The following is a 12,658-nucleotide window of genomic DNA, read 5'->3' on the forward strand; positions in this document are numbered from 1 at the left end:
AACTGGCAGCCATAAAAGAACATGGCTAGTAAGAATATTAAATGAAATAAATGAATATTTATGGTGTGTTGTTATGCTAGAAAAAAGCTGAATGCCAAAATGCATATTCACTGTAAATTCAGATCTGTAAATTTAAAACATGTATGCATATTCATAAAAATAAAACTAGAAGGTTGATAGTAGATCTCTGTGCATGATGAGACTATCTTTATTTCCAATTTTTCTTGAATGATTCTGTATTTCCTTATAACTATAAAAAGCTATCATTTAACATTTAAATTTAATACTAAATGAATATTCTTTCAAATACAATTTTATACAGTAAGTCATTCAGACAACCATAGTGAAATAATGTCCCATCCTTGCTATATTTCCAAGTTCATACAACTGCTATTTCCTGTTCTAAGGATCTGAACTCACGTATTCTTGCTCCAAAGCCAGTGCTCTTCAAGATACAAAGTAAAAGCACAGTGAAAGATTCAAAGCAGAGTTGAATCAATAAGGAACATTAAAAATACATTATATCAATAATAATATTTGGCATCTCAGATTTAAGCAGAGAAACTTATACACAGGGATATTTGATAACTGCACTAATGGAGTCATACAATGACAGATGAAACTGGCATTAAGGAAAGCAGAAAAATACAAATTAGACTGAGAATAGAAATGAAATAAATTAATTACTGAATAGATGGTGGGCATCTGGAAGTAGACATAAGAAAAAAAAACTGATTACAAATCAGAAAAGCCTAGAAAACTGCAGTATCCTTTGCTAAAAGCCAGTGGATGATGATTATTAATGGTGGAAAAGCAAAAAAAAAAATTGTTTTCTCTAAATACAGTATAATTACTATAAACAGTATTTCTTCTTCTAGTAGCTATTGTCTCAGTTTCAAGGAGGAGATGGGCAATATGGCAGAAATGGCAGATTAAAAGGGAATAAGATGAATGCACCACTAAAAAAAACTGAAGACTGGACTTGAGGAAGGACTTACTGATGACTTAGAGGGGATAAGTTCTAGATATGACACAGGCCATGGCCAATTTATCATTAGAAATGGATGGACCTTGTTGATCTCTTTTTTAATAAGGCATGTGGGATGGCATGTTTTGCGTGGAGAAATACGGATTATCTATTTTTCAACTTTGTCTCAAGGGGAAGAAGATATCAGAGAATCCATAGAATAACAATGTACATCTTCATAACCTCTACTGGAAAATAGAATCATTCTGTGGAAGGATATAGAAATGCCTCATGTCATTCATTCCTCCCCATGGAGAGAATAATGGAGCCAAAGGAAGTTTCCAAAATTAGTTCCCAACACAGAGCCTTCTATCAATTAATAGATTACCCCAAACCACTGCTGCACTCATCCAAACAATTTCTTATGATGATATTTCCTCAGTAAGAATCTTTAAGCCTCCTTAGAACTGTGTTCATCTTGATGTATACACAAATAGGGGTTTTGATCTTTTTCTACAAAGTACATACTGCCTAATTAGAAGACAAATCAGATATACAAATAATAAAAAATTAAAAAATTAAACCAATCAAATGATACTTAGTGTCTGATTAACTGAATAACCTTGGCCTATACTGATTTTCTTTAACTTTTTAATTTATATTGCCGTGTAGCTGATTAACAATGCTGTGATAGTTTCAGAAGGGACAGCAAAGGGACTCAGCTACACATATATATGTATCCATTCTCCTGCCAATATGCCCTCCCATCCAACCTTGGCCTATACTGTTAGTGATATCAATATTGATCAAGTTTTGTTACCAGGACCAAAAACCATGGGACACTGAAGTATTCTGTTTGATGGCAAACTGCTATGCAAGTAATTCACAGTAGGTTTTCGAATGTTAGGGTAGAAATAGTGGATTTGGGGAAGATTTTAAACAAATTATTTCTGTCCTCAAAATCTTAGTTTTCTCATCTAAGAAAATGGAAAGGTTATCACCAAAATTAAATAATTCCAGGCAATGGGGAAATAAATGCAAAGAAAGTCCATGTAGGGCAAATAGACTTGATATAAAACAACAGCAAAAGTTTAAATATCAAATCTATAAGTAAAATTTTTACAAAAAATATATCAAAATTACCTTCTGAGGTTCTAAAGGTCCCTTAGCTTTATATCCTATAAAATGTGTGGGTCAATTCCTCCAGATTCCAAATACTGTCAACTACAACTTACCAAATAAATTTACCATCAAACAATCAAGATACAGACACAAGCATCCCAGATATGATTAATATTTATTTGATATGTATGCTACATTTCATGCTGATAAGCTACACTGTGAAGCTGAAAATGCAGGGAAATGGATGAAGATAAATTAGCATTCCAAGAATGTATTCAAAATAATATTTGGAAATATTAATCTTCATGGGCAACACAAAAATATTATTTTATGCAAGGTTTCCTCAGTCTGAGTGCATCTTCTCTGGCTTTTCCCCCAATGGAGAATTTGATTCCCTCTTTCCCCTCCCACTCAGTGTTTCCAGATTGCTTCAGAAGGCCAAGCCAGCCTGCTCAGCAGCAGGCAAACAGGGCTGGGTGTGCAGGAGCTATATATAGCTCCACCTTGGAGATATGCACACACAAGTATATGTACAAATGCCCATGCTGGATGGGGCATGAATAAATAAGGAGAGGTTACAGCTCCTCCCATCTTCCTTCTTCCCATCACCAGAATGTTTGAGTAATTTTCAAAGCAGGGTGTCATCAGACCCTGATAGTGATGCAGCGCCCAATTTCTCTGCAGTTCTGCTTACTGATTCCAGCAATCTGACTCTAGCAGGAACCGGCACTGGGCCAACACCTACTACCCAGATGTGGTCAGCCAGGGAGGCTGCCTTGCAGCCCCTGGGAGCCCATCCTGGCACAATTACTTAACTCTCTGGGAATCCCCCAGGATAAACCCATCTTTTAAAAACTAGGATAGAAAACGCCACGCTAGGAGAGAAGAGGCCAAGCCTTCCCTGCCTCTCCCCTCCTCAAGTCTGCAGCAAATAGGGGAGACGGACTGATGTCTTCTTAATGGAGATGTAATTAATTGGAAAATGCCCCTCGAGTTGCAGGTTTTTTCCCCCAACCCCCACTCCCCAAGGGCCAGGGAGAAAACAAGTCCCTTTTCCTCTCCGCGCAACCATTCCCAGTTTTTCAGGGTTGTGCTAGTCTAGAGACAAGGTAGGAGAGAGGAAACGAGCGGGAGCGGACAGGCGTGGGGAGGAGCAGACGCTCATCTCAGTTTAGGAAGACCTGGGTTACCGGCTGCTGACATGTCTGCTCCCCCAGACCCTCCCCCGCCCGGTCGACTTGGCACCTCTTGGGCTCATCTCCCGCGGTGTCGGCCGCAGCCTCTGAGAGGAAAGTTGACGAGAGGAGACCCGGGGGCTAGGTCCCCTTTCCCAAGGCACTGCCGGCTGCCCTGCCCGTCACCCCGGGCTCCCGGAGCCCGCACCCTTCCTTCCCGGTACGACACTCCCTTCACCCAGCCCTTCCTGCCATCCTTCTCAACGAGAGCTGCGGAGACCGCAGGAGATCGGGGGGTGACGAGGGCGGGGCGGGGCTGGGGGAAGGGGAAGGGAGGCAACAGCCGCAGGAAAATACGCATTCTTCATTCTGTCTGCAAAGAAGGGAAAGTCCTGCCTCCTACCTGTTCCCTGCTTCTGCTCGCCTCGGCGCGGCACAGCTGGACCATAACCTACAGGTTTCCCACTTCCGCCGCAAACACCTGGGAGCGCATCTCCCCACCCGGCGCCCCTACTCGCCTCGGCCGAGCCCACCCCAGCTACTTGACAGCAGAACCCGGGCCTTTTAGAGCGGTTATTGGAGCGGCAAGGAAAGTGGGGCGGGCGCTAGAGAGAAAGCCGCGTCTCTGATTGGTCAAATGGGATGTCACTCACCCCAAGACCAGGGCTTGCTGCGGAACAGGGTAGCTGCTGCTAGACCCAACCGCACCGGTCTCTGCAGTCCCTGGAACCAAACCCAGCAGCCACTGGATCCGTGACCCCTAAGAGGAGGAAACTGGTTTGTTGACTTGTCATCTGAGACCCCAAGAGGGAGGGAGGGACCAGGCAGAACCAGACACCCAATACTTTCCAGGGCTCTCCTGAAGGGACCATCTGCTCTGGAAGATTTGACAGGCCAAAATATTAGGAAGAGTGAGTGCCTAGATAGAGGGGCACGAACTTCGGTAACGAATGAAGCTAGATAGAAAAATACATATAATTACGTGGAAAAAAAAATCATAAGAAAAGGAAAAAATCTTGCAGACTTTGTTTCGAGTTTCTTTTTCTTTTTTTATTCCTAAATGTAACATGGCAGTGTTTCCCTGAGGGGAAATAGGTTGAACATCTCATTCTATAGAGCAGGGAGACTCCAAAATATCCCCTGGTAGGAACAATGTTTTAGAAGGGAAAATGTTGCAATAATCACCTCTCAAAAAAAGACTAAAGGAAGGCAATTAAGGTTAAACTGCTTAAGAGACTTTATTTGGGCAGTTCATTTGATGGCAAAAATTTTCAAACAATTACCACCAGACTGATAAATCAATCTGTTCCCTTTCTACTGATTGTGATTCTTTTGTACTCAAACTCTGAGAAGCAGAGGATGGATAAGCCAACTCAAACCTACATGATCCCAAGTCTACCTTTTAGGTGAAGGAGGAGGATGGTAAAACCATTTTCTGCCCACTTTTATCTCTGCCATTGGTCTAGGGGGAGTCAGAAAGTCCTGGAATTCAAGCCATTGCTCAGATTAGGGATAATCATAGAAAATCACAAGTCACATTGGGGGTAAGGAGGCATCCTATTCTAATGCCATATAAGGAAACAGTCTTCTTCTTCACAGGCTGCCTTCTTTCTGCAAAGAGCCAAGTTCTTCATCCACCTAAATTAAGTAGTTGTCTTAACTAGTGCAGAGCATGACAGAACTCGCATTCTCAGAGCTTATGATGGGCATGGGTCACTGGACAACTGTAGAGAAGATGACATTGTTATTAAAATGCTAAGCAAGTGTAGGCTCTTAGCTTCATATTTAAGATTGTCATCACTGTTAAGCCAGATTCTTCATAAAATGTTCTCCTCATGAAAATGGAGGAATTAATTTATTTGAAAAGCAGAAGGGATCTTAGACATAATTTATAGTGAACAATAGACAAGATTCTTATGTCAAGAATCCTCTTAACACTAATAGAAATAACTAAAATTCAATAGCAAATTTCAAGATCCCATCATTCATATTTCCACATAATATTCCCATTAGTCTTGTGCCTTCACCTAGGCACCCATACCAATTATGTCATTGAACTGGACAAATTGTTCATGACTTACTGCATTTACTGAGCACTTAATTTGTGCCACATCCTGTGTTAGGTGTTAGGGAATAAAGTAAGAATAATCCACTGAACTTATTAAAGAGGGACTCAGGAAACAAGGTAGTAAAATATTATAGAAAAAGTGTACATAGTCAGTACTAACATCTTTTGATCCCTGAGCATATATTGAGTCACAATCAATTCTAGCACACCCTCCTCTAGATTTAAGCAGTGAGAAAGCAGAGTATCAAAGAAAACTACTGAGCGCTGAGGTTAGCATGGAAGTTGAAATTGAAAGTGAAAAGATTACTAAAAATTCTATTCTATCCTCATTGTTTCATTCCTTCATTTCTTTGATAAATATTACTATTGTAAACATGCCAATGAATGAAATGTGTGCACACACACAATTTGGGAACACTATTAGGTGAGGTCTATTTGGTCACAGGTGCCTCATATATTTTCAGATAAAGCAAATTGTCTCCAGGTTATTGGTTATCATCTCAGAGAATAAAACCTCCATGGCTGTTTCTGGAGTACATGTTTTCCCACGTATGTAAATACATCACAAGTATCTGCTGCAGTATCTGCTGCAGTATCTGCTACTTCTGTTTTACTGACTACACCAAAGCCTTTGACTCTGTGGGTCACAACAAACTGTGGAACATTCATAAAGAGATAGGAGTACCAGAAAACCTTACTTGCATCTTGAGAAGCCTGTATGCAGGTCAAGAAGCAACAGTTAGGACTCGACATGGAACAATGGACTGGTTCCAAATTGGGAAAGGAGCATGCCAAGGCTGTATATTGTCATCTTGTTTATTTAACTTATATGCAGAATACATCATGCGAAATGCCAGACTGGATAAAGCACAAGCTGGAATCAAGATTGCCTGGAGAAATATCAATAACCTCAGATATGCAGATAACATCACCCTTATGGCAGAAAGCAAAGAGGAACTAAAGAGCCTCTTAATGAAAGTGAAAGAGGAGAGTGAGAAAGAAGCTGGCTTATAACTCAGCAATCAAAAAACTAAGATCATGGCATCCGGTCCCATCACTTCATGGCAAATAGATGGGAAAACAATGAAAGCAGTGACAGACTTTATTTTCTTGGGCTCCAAAATCACTGCAGGTGGTGACTGCAACCATGAAACTAAAAGACACTTGCTTCTTGGAAGAGAAGATATGACCAACCTAGATAGCATATTATAAAGAAGAGACAAAATTTTACTGACAAAAGTCCATCTAGTCAAAGCTATGGTTTTTCAAGTAGTCATGTATGGCTTTGAGAGTTGAACCATAAAGAAAGCTGAGCACTGAAGAATTGGTGCTTTTGAACTGTAGTGTTGGAGAAAACTCTTGAGAGTCCCTTGGACTTCAAGGAGATCAAATCAGTCACTCCTAAAGGAAATCAATCTTGAATATTCATTGGAAGGACTGATGCTGAAGCTGAAACTCCAATATTTTGGCCACCTGTTGCGAAGAGTTGACTCCTTAGAAAAGACCCTGATGCTGGGAAGGAAATGACAGAAGATGAGATGGTTGGATGGTATTACTGAATTGATGCACATGAGTTTGATCAAGCTCCAGGAGTTGGTGATGGACAGGGAATCCTGGCGTGCTGCAGTCCATGGAGGCACAGAGTCAGACATGACTGAGTGACTGAACTGAACTGATCTGCTACAGTGCATTTTACATTTTCCAAATCACTTTCAGATACAATCAGTATTTATATTCTTAACTAAGAAGGCCCATTATGAGTCCAGTTTCACAACTGAGGAAATTGAAGTAGCCATGGAAATTTATTACTTTGAAACAAAAGTTAATAAAAAAAACTTAGTTGGGTATATAATGCTTCATATGTAGGAGATATCCAACATATACTCATTGATGAATATGTACATTACAAAGTATGAAAGTTTAAAGAAACTTAGAAACCGTCAATTTCCATCCATTATTCTATGAAGGAGCAATTCAGACATTATAATTTGTTCAAGATCATGTACCTAGTTAGGGACAAAGCTGAATGTAGAAATCAGTTCACTGTATTTTCTACTTCAATGAACAGCAAATTTTTGGCTGTATAGTCCTGGATAGTTCATACTCCAAACCACACAACCTTTTGAAGCTTTCAGAACTGACACAATGGTGTACTCATCTTCCAACATCTATAAATATATACGAAAGCATGTCACTTTAATTGGAAATTATGTAAGGCATAATCAGTAATTGAGATTCAGTTTGCTTGTAAATTTGGGATCTGCTTCACCAGACTGAAATCAGAGTAACTGGGGCTGGTGTTTGGGTATAAAGAAAGCAGATAAAATGAGTGGTCAGCTAGGCCAGTGGCCTCTAGCACATATTGTCCCTAACGTGAGGAAGAATAGAACTGCAGAAACATGTCTCAAACCTCCCTTACCTGGCAGCACGGTAGCAAACTTATTTGCAAATTTTCAAAAGAAACACTAGGAAAATTTGCCTTTTCCCCCAGTAGCTCTGATTCTCTAATCACTGGCAGAGTTCCACAGCACAATTTACTGGGCATTACATTGCTAATCTCCCCTTGGCCCTATTATTGAATTCTCCTGCCATCCCCTTCCTCTTCCACCCTGCACTGGCTCTCACTCTTGAAACATTCCAATTTTCTCCAACTAGTGATTACATCTCAGTGAAAGGAAAGGAAACTACAGCAACAGAACAGCTTTCCACAGCACGCATTCCCTTTCTTTCTCCTCTGATCCACCCACCATTTCATCACTTTGAAGCTTCCCAGGAGAACAGTTGCTAACAGCCTGATATAGGAAAGAGAAGGAAGAGTAAGAAAAAAAAGACTTTTCCAATCAAAATTTCAAGCAAACTTAACACAGCAGAAACTGGTTTGAAGACAGTCATGCTGATCCCAGCCTGCAGCATCTCAAGGAAAATCACATCAGCCCACTGACCTAGCTTTTGTAGAGCCGATTGGAAACACAGGCCAAGGGATGTGCTTGTGCACATGTACACACACACACAAGCCATGCATGCGTGCGCGCGCGCGCGCACACACACACACACACACACACACTATCAGAACCACATGGTGGGAAGAAGGCTGGGCAGATAATTTTCAAGTGCTGAAGACTAGAAATACAGTCAACAGTAGCAACCTGCTGCTCACCCAGAGCTTCTGCAATCTTTTTGGTGGTTAAGAGTAAGAATACAATGTTTTTTGTTTTGACAATGACTATCATGCACCAAAAAGTTGGATTTACAGAAAAGTCATATGCTAACATTGCAAGGATATATTCACACAGATTCCACTGTTTCACGAGAGTTCACTATTGTGGATTCTGTAGTAGTGCTCATTTTGGTTCATAAGAATCCATGTGTAATATAACAAAAGGGCATGTTACTCCTTAATTCATAGCCAATATGTCTTTTAAATTCCTTCAACTGATGGAACTCATAGGAGGGGCCAATTCTCAATTCAGTTATTAAACTGTAACTTCAATCTCTCTTCTCTGAGAGCAGGTCAGATACTAACTCTCACTAACTCTTACTAACAGCCTTAATTAGGATGTCCTTTCCCTTCTTTTTAACTGCCATTGTAGATACTGAAAATCCCATTTTCTTTAATACTTTCTTGAAATGGCAGACAGTTTCACCATCTGAGGCAGACACAGGGCCAGAGAACAGGGGGTTAGAAGACCTTTGTTCTACTCTAATAACTAACTGAGAGGATAGAGACTGGATTTAAACCTGTTTCCAGTGCCATAAGAAGAGGGGCAAAGTTGCACAATACAAAACTATTTGCTAAGAGTATAATATCAGCACCTTTATGAAAGATCATCTACCCAAATATATATCCTACTCCCAAAACAACCAAAAGAAGTAAAAGGAAAAGAACAGAGGGAAAGATTTGTCCATTTCATCCAAATTTATTGGTCTGAATTTATTTATAATACCCTTTATGTGTTTAACATCTATTAGATTTGTATATATAATCCGTTTTCATTCTCAAGAAATTGTATTTTTCCCTTATTCCAGTGTTTATAAGTTTTATTAACCATTTCAGATATCAATTCTTGATTTATTATTTTATTCTATTGTATGTTTGTTTTGTAATCCATTGATTTCTGCTCTTATCTCTATTATTTTCTTCCTCTTCATTCACTTTTAACTTGGTGTTCCTCTCTGTCCTTGAGATCCAAGTATATGTCATTGATTTTTCAGCCTTTCTTCTTTTTTAATATTTGCCTTCGATGCTGTAATATTATTTCTAAGTAGTGCTTTAGTATATCTTACACGTTTTAATGTCTTGTCATATAGTTCAGTTCAAATATTTTCTAATCTCTGTTTTTTTCTTTTTCTTTTTTTGATCCAAAGTCACCTTAGGTTTGCCTGCTTGTCTTTTTAAATTTTTAGTTTAATTTTACTGTTGTCAGAAAAATATTCTAAACCTTTTGGATTTTAAACTTTGGCAATTTATTGAGGCTTTGCTTAAATGCAAAATTATAATGCATTTTGGTGAACGTCCCATGTACTCTTAAAAAATAAAAAAAAAAAGTTCAGCTTCTGGTGATAGAGGAATAGCTGTTGTGGAACCATCCTCCATATACATATGTACAAATTATAAGCTCTGGCAAAAAGAAAAAATAAAAACCTGTTTGAGGCCGCTGTTAAAAACCAAAAGCAGGCAGAATCTGATGAGGTATCTTCTCTATATGTGGGAAAAAGAAATGGTAGAAAATGAGTTTCCCATTTTATACACTTTGGCCTTGAGGAAAAGTTCCAGTAGGTGCCAAACAGGATGGATAAAACTAAAACAAATAAATACACAAATAAATAAAACCTTTCTGGCTTGAGGAATCAAAAGATAACATGGTAAAAAAGAAAAAAAAAATCTTTCTGGTTTGAAGAAACGGAGGACAGAGTTCTGGATAGTGATGGAAGAAAGAAAATGAGAGAAAAATTCCAGAAAGGAGAGATAAAGGGAGAGTCCTCAATCCCGAGTATAAGTCAAGTTTAAACTGACTTCGGAACTGTGTATATACAGGTCAGACTCCTAGCAGGCCAAATAAGGCTAAAGGAACTGTAGTAGGCTGAATAATGCTCTTTAATTGCTGGACCCTGTGAATGTTACCTTTTATGGCAAAGTCTCTCCAGATATGATTAAGAATCTTGAGATGGGAAGATTATCTCAGATTATCCTGCTCCATCCTAAATACAATCACGTATATCTTTATAAGAGGGACACAAAGTGAGATTTTACTATGTGCAGAGCAGAAGACATGTGAAAGCAGAGCAGAGAGAGATTTGAGAATTCTGGCCTCAAAATTTGGAGTGATGCAGCCATTTTCCAAGGAATTCCCACAGCCACCAGAACTTGGAAGAAGCAAGGAATAGATATTCCCTAGAGCCTCTGAAAAGAGGGTGGCTGTGTTGACACATTGATTCTAGCCCAGTGATACTGATTCGGACATTCTGTACTTCAGAACAATGAAAAAATAAATGTTATTGTTTTTAATGAGAAGATAATTATTGTTTTGTTTTGTTGTGGTGATAATTTGTTACAGCTGCCATAAGGAAACTAATATAAGAACTTACCAGAAATTTCAACTGCTGACTGCCAAAGGGGGCACAGAGTTTGAACTTTGCATGCTGCTAAAGTAACAGCCTTCTGACACAAAAAGTGAAACATTAATACTCTTCAAAAACAAACTAAAAAATATCTAGAATCTCCAAAATGTATTGTCACAATGTCCAAAATATAATCTAAAACAACTAGACAAACCTGAGTGCTTCTGATACCCTTCTTCCAAAAACAAAACAGGAAAATGTGATTTTACTTAAAAGTAAAGGCAGATATTTGAATTAGCAGACAAAGATTTTGAAATTGCTATTACAGTTATACTCAAGGGAAAAAAAAAAACCACAAAGTTGTCTAAACAACATTTAGCCCCCCAAATTTTCTGCATACAAAATTTTATTCTAGAATCTGTTTCTTGCATGATCTAACACAATGTAATAGTTATTTTTATTATACAAACTATAAAAATTTAGAAGGCATAAAAGTTGAAAAGAAATCATCTATCCAGAAATTGGTAAATTATTGCTTGATATTGTTAGTTTACTAGGCTTTTGTAACTACAAATTTTCCTGAGTTTTCATGAATGTTCTTATTGAAGGCTGACTAGTTTCAATTCCAACTAAAAATACTTTCTTCTCCACCTACGTCTTCCTGTCTCCTGTCTCCTTTTCAACAATTATTATTTGTATCTCTTTGATTGTCAATATCCATTTTTCTAGACTTCTTTTTTCATAAAAACTATGTTTGTCTTTTTCATGAAAAATTACTCTAACCCTGGGTTTCCCTCTAATTATGGTACAAGACCTAGAAAATTGAAAAATTTCCATTGTGGCCCTCATACATCCTTATCACTTTTTAATTTTCTTATAGTTTTAATCCTAGTTCTCTAAGAATTCTAAAGTTTCGTCTCCAAATTGTCTCTTTCTCTCTGTTTCTTTCAATGTTAAATTAGAGAATAATTTTATACCCAATGCTTGATTCTTATTACCTCTTCCAATGTGTGGTAGCACAAATTCTTCTGGTTCTAACATCCCCCTATACAATAATTTTTCTAAATCTTTCTCTAACATTGGATATACTCTGCATTTCAGACTCAAAAACCTATTTTTCTAGTAAATTTTTCTATGTGGATGATTGAAAATCATATCAAACTCAAAATACTCAGACTGAAATAATTATATTGGCTAGTGGCACAGAGGAACATTATGAAAACAGAATCACAGTATGTCTGAGAGAGGAAAATTGAGATGATATTTAGGTGGACTTTTAAAGGAAGAATTGTCGGTATTCAGAATTTAAGATAATATTCATAGTTTGGAAAAGAATGTGAAAAATATATCATTAAAAATAATAAGTCATGCCTAGTAATTGAGAGACTTTGATGATGCTTAAAGCATAAGGATGAAGAGAACGAAAAGGATTAGAAACGTCTTTGGCTTGCTTGCTATTCTTCAAATAAATGAGGCAAATTCCGATGGTACAGCCTTTGCACCTGCTGACCTCCTTTCTTTAAATGCCCTTCCTTCTTTTCTGAATAAACTCAGTTCAGTTCAGTTGCACAGTAGTGTCTGACTCTTTGCGACCCCATGAATGTCAGCACAACAGGCCTCCCTGTCCATCACCAACTCAAGAGTTTACCCAAACTCATGTCCATCAAGTTGGTGATGCCATCCAGCCATCTCATCCTCTGTCGTCCCCTTCTCCTCCTGCCCCCAATTCCTCCCGGCATCAGGGTCTTTTCCAATGAGTCAACTCAT

At 38.5% G+C, this 12,658-nt stretch overlaps 1 protein-coding gene across 4 annotated transcripts in view; it reads right to left on the reverse strand.

Moving 5' to 3' along the window:
• Positions 1-3,835, reverse strand: part of CNTN1 (contactin 1) — a 421,509-nt gene extending 417,674 nt beyond the window's left edge. The window contains exon 1 of one of the 4 annotated variants that reach the window (XM_069584608.1): positions 3,668-3,835. The gene's annotated coding sequence lies outside the window, so the exon portion shown is untranslated. The remainder of the gene's footprint in view (positions 1-3,667) is intronic. The other 3 variants (XM_069584609.1, XM_069584610.1, XM_069584611.1) reach the window with 3 other exon arrangements.
• Between the last annotated feature and the right edge of the window lie 8,823 nt (positions 3,836-12,658).

Source organism: Ovis canadensis, chromosome 3, assembly GCF_042477335.2.
Source record: "Ovis canadensis isolate MfBH-ARS-UI-01 breed Bighorn chromosome 3, ARS-UI_OviCan_v2, whole genome shotgun sequence".
Classification (NCBI taxonomy): domain Eukaryota; kingdom Metazoa; phylum Chordata; class Mammalia; order Artiodactyla; family Bovidae; genus Ovis; species Ovis canadensis.